The sequence below is a fragment of the Crinia signifera genome, chromosome 6 (assembly GCF_055691185.1).
Source record: "Crinia signifera chromosome 6, ASM5569118v1, whole genome shotgun sequence".
NCBI lineage: Eukaryota > Metazoa > Chordata > Amphibia > Anura > Myobatrachidae > Crinia > Crinia signifera.
Window position 1 is genome coordinate 220,445,686 of NC_139222.1, and position 19,181 is coordinate 220,464,866.

At 56.9% G+C, this 19,181-nt stretch overlaps 1 long non-coding RNA gene across 1 annotated transcript; it reads right to left on the reverse strand.

Annotated features, from left to right (window-relative positions):
• Positions 1-6,978: 6,978 nt before the first annotated feature.
• Positions 6,979-15,455, reverse strand: LOC146007217 (uncharacterized). The gene is made up of 4 exons (XR_014444287.1): positions 15,278-15,455; positions 12,648-12,789; positions 10,489-10,653; positions 6,979-7,306 (listed from the first exon to the last, which is right to left on the reverse strand). It is a non-coding gene; the product is annotated as an uncharacterized LOC146007217 (long non-coding RNA).
• Positions 15,456-19,181: the final 3,726 nt, after the last annotated feature.

A 19,181-nucleotide genomic window follows, 5' to 3' on the forward strand; every position in this document is an offset into this window, starting at 1 on the left:
CCAGCTTCACGGTGACCTAATTTCTGGTGGGTCCCTAATACTAAGTTTGAATCTGGGGCGTGACACCCCAAACAGGCCAGCATAATCCAGTCACCCCAGGGCAGAACACATGTGAAAAACTAAGCTATAAGTGTGTTAATAAGAAAGAAGGAAAAGCTAGAAAGTATAATATTAGTAAAAAATAAATAGTGCTAAATAAATGTTAGGGTGTGCCACCCCGAAAGCAACTCGGTTACACCAACCCAAGGGGAGCTGCGCCCCAAATCCATCACCAAGACTAGCAATCAGTGTCAATTTTTAGGTCTTACCTTCATTGTGCCTTCAGTTTGCAGTCTGTGGCTACCAGGGACCAAACTGGTAAACTAATGTTCAGATCAGGTGGGCGGGGTGCTATTCTAAGTTGAAGGAGTCCCAACCTCTGGGGGGGGGGGGGGGGGGGGCACAACCTTAACATCATATCACCACTCTCTTACCTCCCATTTTCCTGTGGCCTTCTTTTCTTGTTCTGATGTCATTGAGCTATAAAAAGTTAATTCAGGGTGAGATTTATGGTATCTTAAATTTCGGAGCCCCAGACCCCCCCCCCCCCCCCCCCCCCCGTATTTGGGAAGAGCCTGGGGATGGTGCTCAGGGGATGGTGGAGACTCCACTTCTTTAGGTTTTTTTTTATTTAATTTAAATTCTCACTGATCTGTGCATGGTTCTCTCAGGCCCGCTTGCCATATTTAAAAAATCGCATCCTATTAAAGTGTTTATTGTACGAAATAGTGATGTAGAATTTTGGGAAAACTTTTATATTTATATATATTTGCAGAATATATAACACAGAAATACCCAGCGCAGAGTCCTCTGAATAATGAATGAAAGGTTCCACAATGTGTGCAGCTTTTCCTCATAAGACCCTCACCATGGATCCACAATAGGCTTGCAGAGAAAAGAAAGGAAAAGGTGCACCGATGAGTATGTAAAAAGTAACAATTTTACTATGCAACATAAGCTCACATACATTGAGGATTAAAAGGTAGCGCTTGCCAGCAGATGGTAAAACATCACATCCATGCGGGGAAGACGGCAGGATACTGGAGGGGAGACACTGCTGGAGACGGCGCCACCACAAACAGTTCAGACCACGCTCACCGACTACAGGATACAGACGCTGGAGAAGGACGGACCCAATAGGTGACAGTACGTCAGGATAGGAGCACACCCGACTAGTTTCGTCTCAGAACAGACTTCATCAAGGGTTGATGAAGTCTGTTCTGAGACGAAACTAGTATCCTGACGTCTTCCCCGCATGGATGTGATGTTTTACCATCTGCTGGCAAGCGCTACCTTTTAATCCTCAATGTATGTGAGTTTATGTTGCATAGTAAAATTGTTACTTTTTACATACTCATTGGTGCACTATTTCTTTTCTCTGCAATATATATATATATATATATATATATTTATATATATATATTCCATTGACAAAAAACCTTACGGTTTCACATGTCCCATTAAGGCTTCTTACACATGATCTCGCATTTCTGAAACCTGTTGTAACTCTTCCACTCAAACGCCAAAAAGCAATGAAATTCCGATCATTAAGGCTGACGCCTTAATGGACGTGTTCCTTGCGCAATACAGATATGGTACGCCATCACAGCCTGTGGGTAAGTGCAGATTCAGCACTCTCACAGAGTGAGATTGCTGTCACTCACACAATGGTGGAGCTGCTAATTCACAGATTTGTGTGCTCATTGGAATACACACATGCAGTCTATGCAACTGAAGGTCTGAGCAGTTATGTGGCGCACTCATCCTAATAGGTACCCCCAATCATCTAACACTGTCTATACCACTGAGTTACTATAGTGTTCATTCTAGCACCCGCCATCTTTGAAAACCCATGCATTTCCTCTTCCCTGCCTGGGGTGTAGCTGTCTGCTGTAGTGCTTCTAGCACAGTGTGATCTGTATATCAGCACTGCAAACCAGACCTGTGCTAGAAACACTACAGCAAACAGCAACACCCCAGACAGGGTAGAGGAACTGTATGGGCTTTCAAAGATGGCGAGTGCTAGAATAAACACTATTACTAGAACTATCCCACTGAGGTCCAACATCTTTCACACTCACTACATATATCCATTTAATTTAGTATTCACATACAGTTACCAGAAACATCTTTCATAATTGCAAAAACTAGAATACTCCCAACTACTGTGCATCTACACTTTCTTCTCCTATACGCCTTCAGGCTGCTCTGTCTTCCCCGATACCTACTGCTGTGTGTATTCCCTCATCTGCACCAATGTGTCTTTTCCCATCTGCCCTGCCCTGTCTTTCCACACAGATGCCACTGTTTCCTTCTATCTGTGCCACTGGCTTCACCTCTATTAGTGATACTCTGTCTCCCCCTCCATCCAGTCTGCTCTACCTGCCTCATCCATGACAGTGTCCTTCCATCTGTACTGCTGTCTCCCCTCTCCATCTGTACTGCTCTGTTTTCCTTTTATCCCCTTTGCTCCAAACCCCCTCCCCCATCAATGCTCTTTCCTCCAACTGCTCCTCTGTTTCCCACCCAATCGCATCACTTTGTCATACCTTCCCCAATCTGTGCCACTGTTTTCCACCCATCTGCTTCGTTAGTCCCCCATCAGTGCTGCTTAGCCTTCCTACCATCTACACATTTGTATTCCTCCCCATCTGCACCACACTGCCTCCTACCCCAATCAACACCCCTTTTACCCCATCCTCTCGGCTCTGTTTACTGCTCAGACCTTCAGTTGCATAGACTGCATGTGTGTATTCCAATGAGCACACAAATCTGTGAATTAGCAGCTCCACCTTTGTGTGAGTGACAGCAATCTCACTCTGTGAGAGTGCTGAATCTGCACTTACCCACAGGCTGTGATGGCGTACCATATCTGTATTGCGCAAGGAACACGTCCATTAAGGCGTCAGCCTTAATGATCGGAATTTCATTGCTTTTTGGCGTTTGAGTCGAAGAGTTACAACAGCTTTCAGAAATGCGAGATCATGTGTAAGAAGCCTTAATGGGACATGTGAAACCGTAAGGTTTTTTGTCAATGGAATTTCATAGCTTTTTTTCAATTTATTTTTTTAATTCAGAAATCTAAAATTTCACTGTAAGAATAAACATTGGATGTATTTAAATGTTTAATGATAACACACCTGGCAATGAACATTACCCCTGGCCACAAGAATTACAAACCCTGGCATTGAGTATGACACCTGTGAAACCCCTGTCAACAGGCAAGACATACATCCCATGAAACCCCTGGCAATAAGCAGGACACCCAGAGTGTAGAAGCTTTACTATAGGGCATTGAAGGAGGACAATGTACACACGAGGTACACATAAGGGGGCACAGCTTACGCATGAGGGGCACATCGTACACACGGGGGGCACTGGGGGTCAGCGTACACACGGGGGTCAGCGTACACACAGGGGGCACTGGGGGGACTGCGTACACATTGGGGCACTGAGGGAGGGACAGCATATACACAAGGGGGCACTGGGGGAGGGACAGCGTATACACACACGGGGGCACTGGGGGGGACAGCATACACACACAGGGGCAACAGCATACACACAGGGTGCACGGGGGGTAGTGTACACATGGGGGGGACTGGGGGGGGCAGCGTACACACGGGGGCACTGGGGGGACAGCGTACACACGGGGGCACTGGGGGGGCAGCGTACACACGGGGGGCACTGGGGGGACAGCGTACACACGGGCGGGCACTGGGGGGACAGCGTACACACAGGCGGGCACTGGGGGGGACAGCGTATACATGGGTGGGCACTGGGGGGACAGCGTACACACGGGGGGGCACTGGAGGGGACAGCGTACACATGGGATGGCACTGGGGGGGACAGCATACACACGGGGGCACAGCGTACACACGGAGGGGGCAGCGTACACAAATGGGGGTGCACAGTGTACACATGGGGGCACTGTGGGGGACGACAGCGTACACATGGGGGCACTGGAGGGGGACAGCGTACACACGGGGAGCGGACTCCATACACACGGGGGGCACTGGGGGAGGGACAGCGTATACACATGGGGGCACTGAGGGAGGGACAGCGTACACACACATGGGGGCACTGGGGGGGGCAGCATACACACACAGGGGCAACAGCATACACACAGGGGGCATTGGGGGGCAGTGTACACATGGGGGGCAGCATACACACGGGGGGGCACTGGGGGGACAGCGTACACACGAGCGGGCACTGGGGGGGGACAGCGTACACACGGGCGGGCACTGGGGGGGGACAGCGTACACACGGGCGGGCACTGGGGGGGGACAGCGTACACACGGGCGGGCACTGGGGGGGACAGCATACACACGGGCGGGCACATCGTACACAAATGGGGGGGCACAGTGTACACACGGGGGCACTGTGGGGGATGACAGCGTTCTCACGGGGGGCACTGGGATGGGGACAGCGTACACACGGGGGGCACTGGGTGGGCAGCGTACACACTGGGGGTACTGCGTACACATGGGGGGCAATGGGGGGACTGCGTACTCACAGGGGGCACTGGGGGAAGGACTGCGTACATATGGGGGCACCTGGGGAGGGACAGTGTATACACACGGGGGCACTGGGGGGGACCGCATACACACACACAGGGGCAACAGCATACACACAAGGGGCACGGGGGGCAGTGTACACACGGGGGGCACTGGGGAGGGGACAGCGTACACGCGGGGGACACCGGGGAGGGGACAGCGTACACGCGGGGGACAACGGGGAGGGGACAGCGTACACGCGGGGGACACTGGGGAGGGGACAGCGTACACGCGGGGGACACTGGGGGGGGACAGCGTACACCCGGGCGGGCACTGGGGGGGGACAGCGTACACACGGGCGGGCACTGGGGGGGACAGCATACACACGGGCGGCACATCGTACACAAATGGGGGGGCACAGTGTACACACGGGGGCACTGTGGGGGATGACAGCGTACTCACGGGGGGCACTGGGATGGGGACAGCGTACACACGGGGGGCACTGGGTGGGCAGCGTACACACTGGGGGTACTGCGTACACATGGGGGGCAATGGGGGGACTGCGTACTCACAGGGGGCACTGGGGGAAGGACTGCGTACATATGGGGGCACCGGGGGAGGGACAGTGTATACACACGGGGGCACTGGGGGGGACCGCATACACACACACAGGGGCAACAGCATACACACAGGGGGCACGGGGGGCAGTGTACACACGGGGGGCACTGGGGAGGGGACAGCGTACACGCGGGGGACACCGGGGAGGGGACAGCGTACACGCGGGGGACAACGGGGAGGGGACAGCGTACACGCGGGGGACAACGGGGAGGGGACAGCGTACACGCGGGGGACACTGGGGAGGGGACAGCGTACACGCGGGGGACACTGGGGAGGGGACAGCGTACACGCGGGGGACACTGGGGAGGGGACAGCGTACACGCGGGGGACACTGGGGAGGGACAGAGTACACGCGGGGGACACTGGGGAGGGGACAGCGTACACGCGGGGGACACTGGGGAGGGGACAGCGTACACGCGGGGGACACTGGGGAGGGGACAGCGTACACGCGGGGGACACTGGGGAGGGGACAGCGTACACGCGGGGGACACTGGGGAGGGGACAGCGTACACGCGGGGGACACTGGGGAGGGGACAGGGTACACGCGGGGGACACTGGGGAGGGGACAGCGTACACGCGGGGGACACTGGGGAGGGGACAGGGTACACGCGGGGGACACTGGGGAGGGGACAGCGTACACGCGGGGGACACTGGGAGGGGACAGCGTACACGCGGGGGACAGCGTACACATGGGCACTGGGGGGGACAGGGCACACACAGGGATAGTGGGGTGGGGGACAGGGTACATACAGAGATAGTGGGCTGGCAGACAGGGAGGGGACAGCGTACATGCGGGGGACACTGGGGAGGGGACAGCGTACACGCGGGGGACACTGGGGAGGGGACAGCGTACACGCGGGGGACACTGGGGAGGGGACAGAGTACACGCGGGGACACTGGGGAGGGGACAGCGTACACGCGGGGGACACTGGGGAGGGGACAGCGTACACGCGGGGGACACTGGGGAGGGGACAGCGTACACGCGGGGGACACTGGGGAGGGGACAGCGTACACGCGGGGGACACTGGGGAGGGGACAGCGTACACGCGGGGGACACTGGGGAGGGGACAGGGTACACGCGGGGGACACTGGGGAGGGGACAGCGTACACGCGGGGGACAACGGGGAGGGGACAGCGTACACGCGGGGGACAACGGGGAGGGGACAGCGTACACGCGGGGGACACTGGGGAGGGGACAGCGTACACGCGGGGGACACTGGGGAGGGGACAGCGTACACGCGGGGGACACTGGGGAGGGGACAGCGTACACGCGGGGGACACTGGGGAGGGGACAGAGTACACGCGGGGGACACTGGGGAGGGGACAGCGTACACGCGGGGGACACTGGGGAGGGGACAGCGTACACGCGGGGGACACTGGGGAGGGGACAGCGTACACGCGGGGGACACTGGGGAGGGGACAGCGTACACGCGGGGGACACTGGGGAGGGGACAGCGTACACGCGGGGGACACTGGGGAGGGGACAGGGTACACGCGGGGGACACTGGGGAGGGGACAGCGTACACGCGGGGGACACTGGGGAGGGGACAGGGTACACGCGGGGGACACTGGGGAGGGGACAGCGTACACGCGGGGGACACTGGGAGGGGACAGCGTACACGCGGGGGACAGCGTACACATGGGCACTGGGGGGGACAGGGCACACACAGGGATAGTGGGGTGGGGGACAGGGTACATACAGAGATAGTGGGCTGGCAGACAGGGTACACACAGGGACAGTGGGGGAACGGATTTACCTGGGTGCAGCTGCAGTACAGGGGGGACAGTACACACGGGGGACAGCATACAAACGGCGGGCACTGGGGGGGACAGCGTACACACGGCGGGCACTGGGGGGACAGGGTACATACAGGGACAGTGATGGGGGAAAAGATATGCACAGGGATAGTGGTGTGGGGGACATGGTGCACACAGGGATAGTGGGGATAGGGGACAGGGTACATACAGGGACAGTGGGGGGATGGATTTACCTGGGTGCAGCTGCTCCTCTGATGGCCCATGTGGCTGCTTTCTGTCTTCCGGGTGGCGGAGGCAACTCAACGTCGGGGCTTCACCAGACTGTTAGGGCTGCAGGCTGTGGAAGCGGCTGAACCTGGTCCCGACGAGTCCCGGCGGCAGCATGGGGAGGACAGAGTCTGGGTGTAGGAAATATAATAATAATAATTATTACAATAACAATAATAATAATAATAATGCGTACACACGGGGGGCACAGCGTACACACGGGGGGGCACAGCGTACACACGGGGGGGGGCACAGCGTACACACGGGGGGGCACAGCGTACACACGGGGGGGCACAGCGTACACACGGGGGGGGGCACAGCGTACACACGGGGGGGGGCACAGCGTACACACGGGGGGGGGGCACAGCGTACACACGGGGGGGGCACAGCGTACACACGGGGGGGCACAGCGTACACACGGGGGGGGCACAGCGTACACACGGGGGGGCACAGCGTACACACGGGGGGCACAGCGTACACACGGGGGGGCACAGCGTACACACGGGGGGGCACAGCGTACACACGAGGGGGGCACAGCGTACACACGAGGGGGGCACAGCGTACACACGAGGGGGGCACAGCGTACACACGAGGGGGGCACAGCGTACACACGAGGGGGGCACAGCGTACACACGAGGGGGGCACAGCGTACACACGAGGGGGGCACAGCGTACACACGAGGGGGGCACAGCGTACACACGAGGGGGGCACAGCGTACACACGAGGGGGGCACAGCGTACACACGGTGGGGGGCACAGCGTACACACGGGGGACACAGCGTACACACGGGGGGAGCCCACAGCGTACACACGGGGGGAGCCCACAGCGTACACACGGAGGGGGGGCACAGCGTACACACGGAGGGGGGGCACAGCGTACACACGGAGGGGGGGCACAGCGTACACACGGAGGGGGGACACAGCGTACACACGGAGGGGGGACACAGCGTACACACGGAGGGGGGACACAGCGTACACACGGAGGGGATACACAGCGTACACACGGAGGGGGGACACAGCGTACAAACGGAGGGGGGACACAGCGTACACACAGAGGGGGGACACAGCGTACACACAGAGGGGGGACACAGCGTACACACAGAGGGGGGACACAGCGTACACACAGAGGGGGGACACAGCGTACACACGGGGGGCACAGCGTACACACGGGGGGAGCCCACAGCGTACACACGGGGGGAGCCCACAGCGTACACACGGGGGGAGCCCACAGCGTACACACGGGGGGAGCCCACAGCGTACACACGGGGGGAGCCCACAGCGTACACACGGGGGGAGCCCACAGCGTACACACGGGGGGAGCCCACAGCGTACACACGGGGGGAGCCCACAGCGTACACAGGGGGGGTGGGCACAGCGTACACAGGGGGGGTGGGCACAGCGTACACACGGGGGGTGGGCACAGCATACACACGGGGTGGGCACAGCATACACATGGGGGGTGGGCACAGCATACACACGGGGGGGTGGGCACAGCATACACACAGGGGGTGGGCACAGCATACACACGGGGTGGGCACAGCATACACACAGGGGGTGGGCACAGCATACACACGGGGGTGGGCACAGCGTACACACGGGGAGGCACTGAGGGGGGACAGCGTACACATGGGGGGATGCACTAAGGGGGCACAGCGTACACATGGGGGGCACTGAGGGTGGACAGAGTACACACGGTGGGCACTGGGGGGGACGACAGCGTACACACTGGGGCACTGGGGGGACGACAGCGTACACACGGGGGCACTGGGGGGACGACAGCGTACACACGGGGGCACTGGGGGGGACAGCGTACACACAGGGGCACTGGGGGGGACAGCGTACACACGAGGGGGGCACAGCGTACACACGAGGGGGGCACAGCGTACACACGGTGGGGGGCACAGCGTACACACGGGGGACACAGCATACACACGGGGGGAGCCCACAGCGTACACACGGGGGGAGCCCACAGCGTACACACGGAGGGGGGGCACAGCGTACACACGGAGGGGGGGCACAGCGTACACACGGAGGGGGGGCACAGCGTACACACGGAGGGGGGACACAGCGTACACACGGAGGGGGGACACAGCGTACACACGGAGGGGGGACACAGCGTACACACGGAGGGGATACACAGCGTACACACGGAGGGGGGACACAGCGTACAAACAGAGGGGGGACACAGCGTACACACAGAGGGGGGACACAGCGTACACACAGAGGGGGGACACAGCGTACACACAGAGGGGGGACACAGCGTACACACAGAGGGGGGACACAGCGTACACACGGGGGGCACAGCGTACACACGGGGGGGGAGCCCACAGCGTACACACGGGGGGAGCCCACAGCGTACACACGGGGGGAGCCCACAGCGTACACACGGGGGGAGCCCACAGCGTACACACGGGGGGAGCCCACAGCGTACACACGGGGGGAGCCCACAGCGTACACACGGGGGGAGCCCACAGCGTACACACGGGGGGAGCCCACAGCGTACACACGGGGGGAGCCCACAGCGTACACACGGGGGGAGCCCACAGCGTACACAGGGGGGGTGGGCACAGCGTACACAGGGGGGTGGGCACAGCGTACACACGGGGGGTGGGCACAGCATACACACGGGGGTGGGCACAGCATACACATGGGGGGTGGGCACAGCATACACACGGGGGGGTGGGCACAGCATACACACAGGGGGTGGGCACAGCATACACACAGGGGGTGGGCACAGCATACACACGGGGTGGGCACAGCATACACACAGGGGGTGGGCACAGCATACACACAGGGGGTGGGCACAGCATACACACGGGGGTGGGCACAGCGTACACACGGGGAGGCACTGAGGGGGGACAGCGTACACATGGGGGGATGCACTAAGGGGGCACAGCGTACACATGGGGGGCACTGAGGGTGGACAGAGTACACACGGTGGGCACTGGGGGGGACGACAGCGTACACACTGGGGCACTGGGGGGACGACAGCGTACACACGGGGGCACTGGGGGGACGACAGCGTACACACGGGGGCACTGGGGGGGACAGCGTACACACAGGGGCACTGGGGGGGACAGCGTACACACAGGGGCACTGGGGGGACAGCGTACACACAGGGGCACTGGGGGGGACAGCGTACACACGGGGGCACTGGGGGGGGGGACAGCGTACACACGGGGGCACTGGGGGGGACAGCGTACACACGGGGCACTGGGGGGGGGACAGCGTACACACGGGGGCGCTGGGTACATACAGGGACAGTGGGGTGGGGGACAAGGTACACACAGGGACAGTGGGGGGGACGGATTTACCTTGGTGCAGCTGCTCCTCTGATGACCAGGGTGGCTTCTTTCTGCCTTCCCGGTGGCGGAGGCAACTCAACGTCAGGGCTTCACCAGACTGTTAGGGCTGCAGGCTGTGGAAGCGGCTGAACCTGGTCCCGACGAGTCCCGGCGGCAGCATGGGGAGGACAGAGTCTGGGTGTAGGAAATATAATAATAATAATTATTACAATAACAATAATAATAATAATAATGCGTACACACGGGGGGCACAGCGTACACACGGGGGGGCACAGCGTACACACGGGGGGGGGCACAGCGTACACACGGGGGGGGGGGCACAGCGTACACACGGGGGGGCACAGCGTACACACGGGGGCACAGCGTACACACGGGGGGGCACAGCGTACACACGGGGGGGGCACAGCGTACACACGGGGGGGGGCACAGCGTACACACGGGGGGGCACAGCGTACACACGGGGGGGCACAGCGTACACACGGGGGGCACAGCGTACACACGGGGGGGGGCACAGCGTACACACGAGGGGGGCACAGCGTACACACGAGGGGGGCACAGCGTACACACGAGGGGGGCACAGCGTACACACGAGGGGGGCACAGCGTACACACGAGGGGGGCACAGCGTACACACGAGGGGGGCACAGCGTACACACGAGGGGGGCACAGCGTACACACGAGGGGGGCACAGCGTACACACGAGGGGGGCACAGCGTACACACGAGGGGGGCACAGCGTACACACGAGGGGGGCACAGCGTACACACGGTGGGGGGCACAGCGTACACACGGGGGACACAGCATACACACGGGGGGAGCCCACAGCGTACACACGGGGGGAGCCCACAGCGTACACACGGAGGGGGGGCACAGCGTACACACGGAGGGGGGGCACAGCGTACACACGGAGGGGGGGCACAGCGTACACACGGAGGGGGGGCACAGCGTACACACGGAGGGGGGACACAGCGTACACACGGAGGGGGGACACAGCGTACACACGGAGGGGGGACACAGCGTACACACGGAGGGGATACACAGCGTACACACGGAGGGGGGACACAGCGTACAAACGGAGGGGGGACACAGCGTACACACAGAGGGGGGACACAGCGTACACACAGAGGGGGGACACAGCGTACACACAGAGGGGGGACACAGCGTACACACAGAGGGGGGACACAGCGTACACACGGGGGGCACAGCGTACACACGGGGGGGGGAGCCCACAGCGTACACACAGGGGGAGCCCACAGCGTACACACGGGGGGAGCCCACAGCGTACACACGGGGGGAGCCCACAGCGTACACACGGGGGGAGCCCACAGCGTACACACGGGGGGAGCCCACAGCGTACACACGGGGGGAGCCCACAGCGTACACACGGGGGGAGCCCACAGCGTACACACGGGGGGAGCCCACAGCGTACACAGGGGGGGTGGGCACAGCGTACACAGGGGGGGTGGGCACAGCGTACACACGGGGGGTGGGCACAGCGTACACACGGGGGTGGGCACAGCATACACATGGGGGGTGGGCACAGCATACACACGGGGGGGTGGGCACAGCATACACACAGGGGGTGGGCACAGCATACACACAGGGGGTGGGCACAGCATACACACGGGGTGGGCACAGCATACACACAGGGGGTGGGCACAGCATACACACGGGGGTGGGCACAGCGTACACACGGGGAGGCACTGAGGGGGGACAGCGTACACATGGGGGGATGCACTAAGGGGGCACAGCGTACACATGGGGGGCACTGAGGGTGGACAGAGTACACACGGTGGGCACTGGGGGGGACGACAGCGTACACACTGGGGCACTGGGGGGACGACAGCGTACACACGGGGGCACTGGGGGGACGACAGCGTACACACGGGGGCACTGGGGGGGACAGCGTACACACAGGGGCACTGGGGGGGACAGCGTACACACAGGGGCACTGGGGGGACAGCGTACACACAGGGGCACTGGGGGGACAGCGTACACACGGGGGCACTGGGGGGGGGGGACAGCGTACACACGGGGGCACTGGGGGGGACAGCGTACACACGGGGCACTGGGGGGGGGGACAGCGTACACACGGGGGCGCTGGGTACATACAGGGACAGTGGGGTGGGGGACAAGGTACACACAGGGACAGTGGGGGGGACGGATTTACCTTGGTGCAGCTGCTCCTCTGATGACCAGGGTGGCTTCTTTCTGCCTTCCCGGTGGCGGAGGCAACTCACGGAAGCGCCTGAATCTGGTCCGCAGGCTATGGAAGCGCCTCAGTCCCGGCAGTACCATGGGATGGTCAGCGTCTGGGCAGGAAACATAATAATAATAATATTGAAGGGCACAGCGTTCACACGGAAGGGGGCACGGCCTACACACGGAGGGGGGCACGGCCTACACACGGAGGGGGGCACGGCCTACACACGGAGGGGGGCACGGCCTACACACGGAGGGCACTGGGAGGGGAACAGCGCACACACGGTGGGCACTGGGAAGGGGACAGTGCACACACGGGGGGCACAGCGTACACACAGGGGGACAATGTACATATGGGGGGCACTGGGGGGGGCAGCGTACACACGGGGGGCACTGGGGGGACAGCGTACATACGGGGTGCACTGGGGGGGGTACAGCGTACACACGGGGTTCACAGGGGGAGACAGCGTACACACGTGGGGGCAGTGGGGGGCAGCGTACACATTGGGGTCACTGGTGGGGACAGAGTACACACAGGGGGCACAGCATACACACGGGGGGCACTGGGGGGGGGCAGCGTACACACGGGGGTACTGGGGGGGCAGGATACATATGGGGGTAGTGGGGGGGGCAGTATACACAAGGGGGCACGGGGGGGGGCAGCGTACAAACGGCAGGCACTGGGGGGGACAGTGTACACACAGCGGGTGGTGTGGGGGCAGGGTATATACAGCATATATTACGGGACACCCACTATATACAATAAAATGACAAGGGATAAGACCTGCGAGGATGCACTGCAGCAGAACCCTATCTGCACGGCGTGAAAGAGGTCCTTCAGCCGCTCGGTCATACCTGTCTCCTCGCTCCTGGCTAAGCCGTGCAGCCGTGGAGCGCCATGCTGCGGATGGGCAGCCCCCGGGAGCCGCTGCCTGTCACCACACATGGAGCGATGTAGGGGCATTTTTTAGGCGATCTAGTGATAGCACTTAGAAAATGCCCCTAAATTGATACGTGTGTAGGCCCCATTAGTGTCTTGATGTCTACAAAATGTTACAGTATAGCGGCTGCAGCTTTTTCCCGAACCATGTTCCGTTGTGCTCTATATGCACTCAGTCACCCACACAATATACAAGTGTCTCATTTACAATAAATCAGCAAAGTCTTCTGGTGCATAATAGTTGCATCACCAGGGCTGCCATCATGTATGGGTAGGATGTATATACTGTATGGGGAGGGGGTGTGTATATGTATGGGAAGGGGACATGTGTAGGAGGTGTCGAACATGGCAGCATGGACGGTGTAATGGTTATAGCATTACTGTCTCACAGCGCTGAGGTCATGGGTTTGATTCCCACCATGTGCAGAGTTTGTATATTCTCCCGGTACTTGCGTGGGTTTCCTCCGGGTACTCTGGTTTCCTCCGACAATCCAAAAATATACTGGTAGGCTAATTGGCTTCCAACAAAATTTAACCCTAGAATGTCTGTGTGCGTGTACATGTGGTAGGGAATATAGATTGTAAGCTCCACTGGGGCAAGGACTAATGTGAATGTTAAAATATTCTCTGTAAAGTGCTGCGGAATATGTGTGCGCTATATAAGAAACTGTTAATAAATAAATAAAAAAACATCGGACATATGTAGGAGGGGGGGGGGACATGCATGTGGTTGTGGTGTATATGTAAATCGGACATATGTAGGAGGGGTAAAACGGGTATATGGGGAGGGGCTGTATATATATGTATGTGAAGTAGAACGTGTATATATATATATATATATATGTGTATGTGAAGGAGACATATGTAGGAGGGGTAGGACGTGTATATGGCGAGGCGGTGTATATATGTATGGGAAGGGGACATATGTAGGAGGAGTAGAATGTGTATATGGGGAATAGTTTAGACTTGAGAGGTAAAGCTGGGTACACATGGAATGATTTCAGAACGATTTGAAGCCCAATATGGGCGTTCCCGATCGATTGGAATGACCAATTGTTCAACTCGTTCTGTGCATCGTTAACGATGCGTGTACCCACGAATAGTTATCGATGCAGGAGATCATAGACAAATATTTTGTTGTGTATCAATTTGTTCCATTTGTACGCACAATGAACAATTCGATACACTTGTGAACGATGTCGGAATGCTATGGACATCGTTCCGTGTGTACGGACTTTTAGACAGGGCAGAGGAGGGGTGGGGACTGAGGGTGAGGGGGCAGGTCATTATGAGTGACAATATTATGGTCACACAGTGTTGAGGAGGGGGCGGGTACTCAGGGTGAGGTCATGATGAGTGACAGTAGAATGGTTAGACAGAGTAGAGGAGGGGCGGAGATTTAGTGTTAGGGGCAGGGTAATGGTGAGTGACAGGAGGGGACGATTCAGCAAAAGTAGTGTCAGGAAAGAGCTGATTTGGGCAGAGAGTGACTGAGAGTTGTCAGGCAGGGGCAGAAGGGAGGGATTACATGTTTGGCATACAATTCTGCTACTGCACCTGCAGCAAATTCAGAAGCAGTATACATCAGAGTTTGCCGTACGTAAAACAATGCACCCTACCCCCTGTGCAATCACTGTCCACTAATCTCTGCCCTTCACCTGTAAGCAGTGCTCCTGCAGAAGATAACGAAGTCCTCTGCCTGACGGAATAATGGAGTAGTTGTCTCTCCCTGTCCCTCATCCAGGGAGGCTGCTACACAGTCCACCCTCACTCAGTATGCTGGGACTCGGAGCTATTGATGAGATAGTACAACAAAGCAGAGGACTGGGACGGAGCTAATGCATGCAGGCAGGAGAAGCTGCTCTGCAGAATCTGTCATGACGATGGCTTGCTAGAGGGAGGAGGAGATAAGGAAGCACACACAGTACTACAGACAAGTTTGTGTGGGGAGGCAGCAGAAGGCAGTAGTATGCACATACATGTGTGACCCTGCCATTTGCCTGTAAGGAGCAAAGCAACTCTTCCTGGCTGGTATAATGTGTGCCTTCTGTAACATGTCAGTGGATTGCCCTGTTATACGGTAGCTGTGTGAACGCTCCATACCTGTTCTGGAAACAAGGGAGCTCCCAGATATTCAGTATCTGCAGTTCTGCTGATAGGCAACAAGGAAGGCTCCATTCTGTCCCACTGCTAGAACTAAACCACTGTCCGCTCATCTCTGCCCCTTCACCTGTAAGCAGTGGTCCTACTGATGAGTTCCCTGCCTGACGGAACACCAGAGTTGTTGTGTGGGAACTGTGCGCTGCCGCTGGTGCCTGCCGGGGATATGTTGCTTGTATCCTGACCGACGACGAGACCCCTAGTGTGCGGCAGGTCAGGCTGCCGTGTCGCAGCCTCCCTGGATGAGGGACAGGGAGGCTGCGACACGGCAGCCGGACCTGCCGCACACTAGTGGTCTCGTCAGGATACAAGCAGCATATCCCCGGCAGGCACCAGCGGCAGCGCACAGTTCCCTCTTCCATGCTGAGGCGATCCGCCATTAACTCACCAGCGGGCAGCGCCAGGATCGATCCACCCATTGGGATGCCGCAAACCAAGGGGGGCTGCTGGGGTGTGTATGGACGGCACCCCAGCCCCGCTGCTTGTGCGGTCTGAGTGTGGACATAGTGCTATACTGCCGCCACATCCTCCCATTCATTCGTGCTGCTGCCTCAGAGCCTATTATAGACCACACTCAGACCGCACAAGCAGCGGTGCCAGGGTACCATCCATACACAGCCCCAGGGTCAGGAGGACACACGGTGCAGGGGTGGAGAGCGCATGGTTCTGGCTGCAGCAGCGCATAGTGCTAGAAAGTCGGCCATCTTGGTACACCCAACTGAAGCCACTCTGTGTACTCCCCCAGCTGATTGCTTGTGCGGCTGCGCAACAAGTTGAAACCTCCTATCTCTATAATGGGGGACGTTTCACTAAATTAAAAAAAAACTGTACCTATCTGAAAATCCTCAACCCCAAAAGGCACTCCACTGGGACAATATCTACCTAATAAAACAAACCCCAAGTCTCAATTGTTTCTCTACCCTGAGTTATGCCTTCCCAAAAAAAACCTCATAGACTAACATGGGTGACAAGTTGTCATTTCTGGAGTGTCAGAAAAAAACTGACAGTTGGAAGTTTAGATCGCTCCCAATAGGTCATTTTTTAATATTTCGCCCTGAAATTTGGCACGCAGCACCTGTTGACAATTCTACGCGTACGTGCCAAATTTCAGCTCAGTACGTCCAGTCACTTTTGAGGTGCAGTCCCTCAAACACCATGCCCCCATCCGAAAAGTTCCCTATGGGAAAAATCCGTTCGTTGGATTCAGCCTTAATATAAGGGCACTACCGTGCCCTTATAATATATATATTTATATATATATATATATATATATATATACATACACACACACAAAACTACTGCCCACGTTTCATTGATCATTATGTGTAAATTGCTATATTCACGAGATAAGTTGTTGAGTCACAGTAGCTATTCTTCCTGTGGACTGAGACTTAGACACAGTAGATAATCATTGCAAATAAGGTTAAAAAGGAGAACTAAGTTACAGTATGCACTTCCCTAAAATGGCAAAAAGAAAACCTCAAAGGAAAATAAAATGTAAATCTTTACTTTCTCATAAATAAGTGTTAGGTTTTATTATTTATCTTTTTTTGTGCAGCGAACATCTCTTTTTTTCATAGTGTAAAAAAGGGTTTAGTCAAAGTTACCATATTGTAAATCATATAGCTCTTAAAAGCCAAATGTGAAGTGAAAACTGTAAACAGCAGCATAAAATTAAGTGACATAGGGTCTGATTCCGGTTTTATCGGTCCCCAGCGTATTCGCACTGTATTCATATAGTACAGCATATTGTGCAGGGGCATAACGGTGTGCGGCAAAGGACAAATTTTAGTAGCTCTCCAGGAGGTTTTTTTGTATTGAATAGCTCACGCTCAATTAAGGTTGTAGACCACTGCTCTAGACCCTCATTAGATAACAGGTTACAAAGGGCACCTTGGCATGGGGGAGGAAAAGCTGGGATCCCTGTGTCACTTACAGCTCTCTTCACTCTCCTATCTCTCCTCTGGTCGGAAAGCTGCTTCGGTAGCTCATGAAACCTGAAATCCTCTGTCTCTGCCACCAGTGCATACTATGGATGTGCATCGGCCACTTTTCGCATTTTGGGTTCTAATGGGTTTTGCCAAATCATCCCCTAAACGTTTTGGGTTTTGGGTTCTGATTTTTTTTAAAAAACATAAAAACTGCTAAAATCGCAGAATTTGGGTTTTTTTTTTTTGCTCCTACGCTATTATTAACCTTAATAACATTCATTTTCACTCATTTCCAGTCTATTCTGAACACCTCACAATATTGTTTTTAGTGCAAAAGGTTGCACCGAGGTAGCTGGATGTCTATGGTAAGCCACACAAGTGTGCGGCACAAACACGTGGCTCATCTAGGAGTGGCACTGCAGTGGCAGACAGGATGGCATTTTGAAAAACGAGGCCCCAAAAAGACCCCTATCTGGCTTGATCGTGGTTACCACCAGCCGAGGAGCAGTGGGCGATTCGTGCAGCAATGAAATAGCTGCACTGCGGAGCTGCAAAGGAGTGTAACCTACTGACCAGATATAACCAGGCGACGACCAGCCGAGGAGCAGTGGGGGATTCGTGCAGCACTGAGATCTGCTATGAGGTTCCAACATAACTGCATCAACTGTCTTTTTTATAGCAAGCTAGGCGAGACTTTCAACCTGACTTACAAGCAAAGTTTAATATCCAATAAGACCCTTATCTGGCTGGATCGTGTTTATCACCAGCCGAGGAGCAGTAGGCAATTCGTGCAGCAATGCAATAGCTGCATTGCAATAGCTGCACTGCAGAGTGGAACCTTCTGACCAAATATAACCAAGCAATTACCAGCCGAGAAGCAGTGGGCAATTCGTGCAGCAATGCAATAGCTGCACTGGGGAGTGGAACCTTTTTACCGGATATAACCAGACGACGACCAGCGGAGGAGCAGTGGGCCAGTCGTGCAGCACAAGTTGTTCTGCGAGTTTGTATCTGTTTTTGTCAGGTTAATATACAATAAGACCACTATCTGGCTTGATCTTGTTTACCACCAGCCGAGGAGCAGTGGGCGATTCGTGCAGCAATCAATGAATCTCAGTAAGTGGAATTGCTCAGCTCTGTGATTATTACCACTTGAGCACAAACAGTTGTATGTGATTAAAGAAGAGTCCACTTATCTCACATATCAATGACTCTCAGCAGTGGGATTAATGAATTGTGATGCAAGATGGACTTGTCCTTGGGCCCTCCTACCCACCTTTATGTTGTGGAAATAGGACATGCACACTTTAACAACTTAAACATTTCAGCGACAGGGCCTACAAAACTGTGGGTGAAATGATTGGTTTGTTTGGGGCCCCACACACAAAAAAAAAACAATTCATAGCTCCCTGTATAAACTGGCTCTACAGGGGCAAGATGTCATCGTCACTCGTCATCCTTCTCCTCTGAT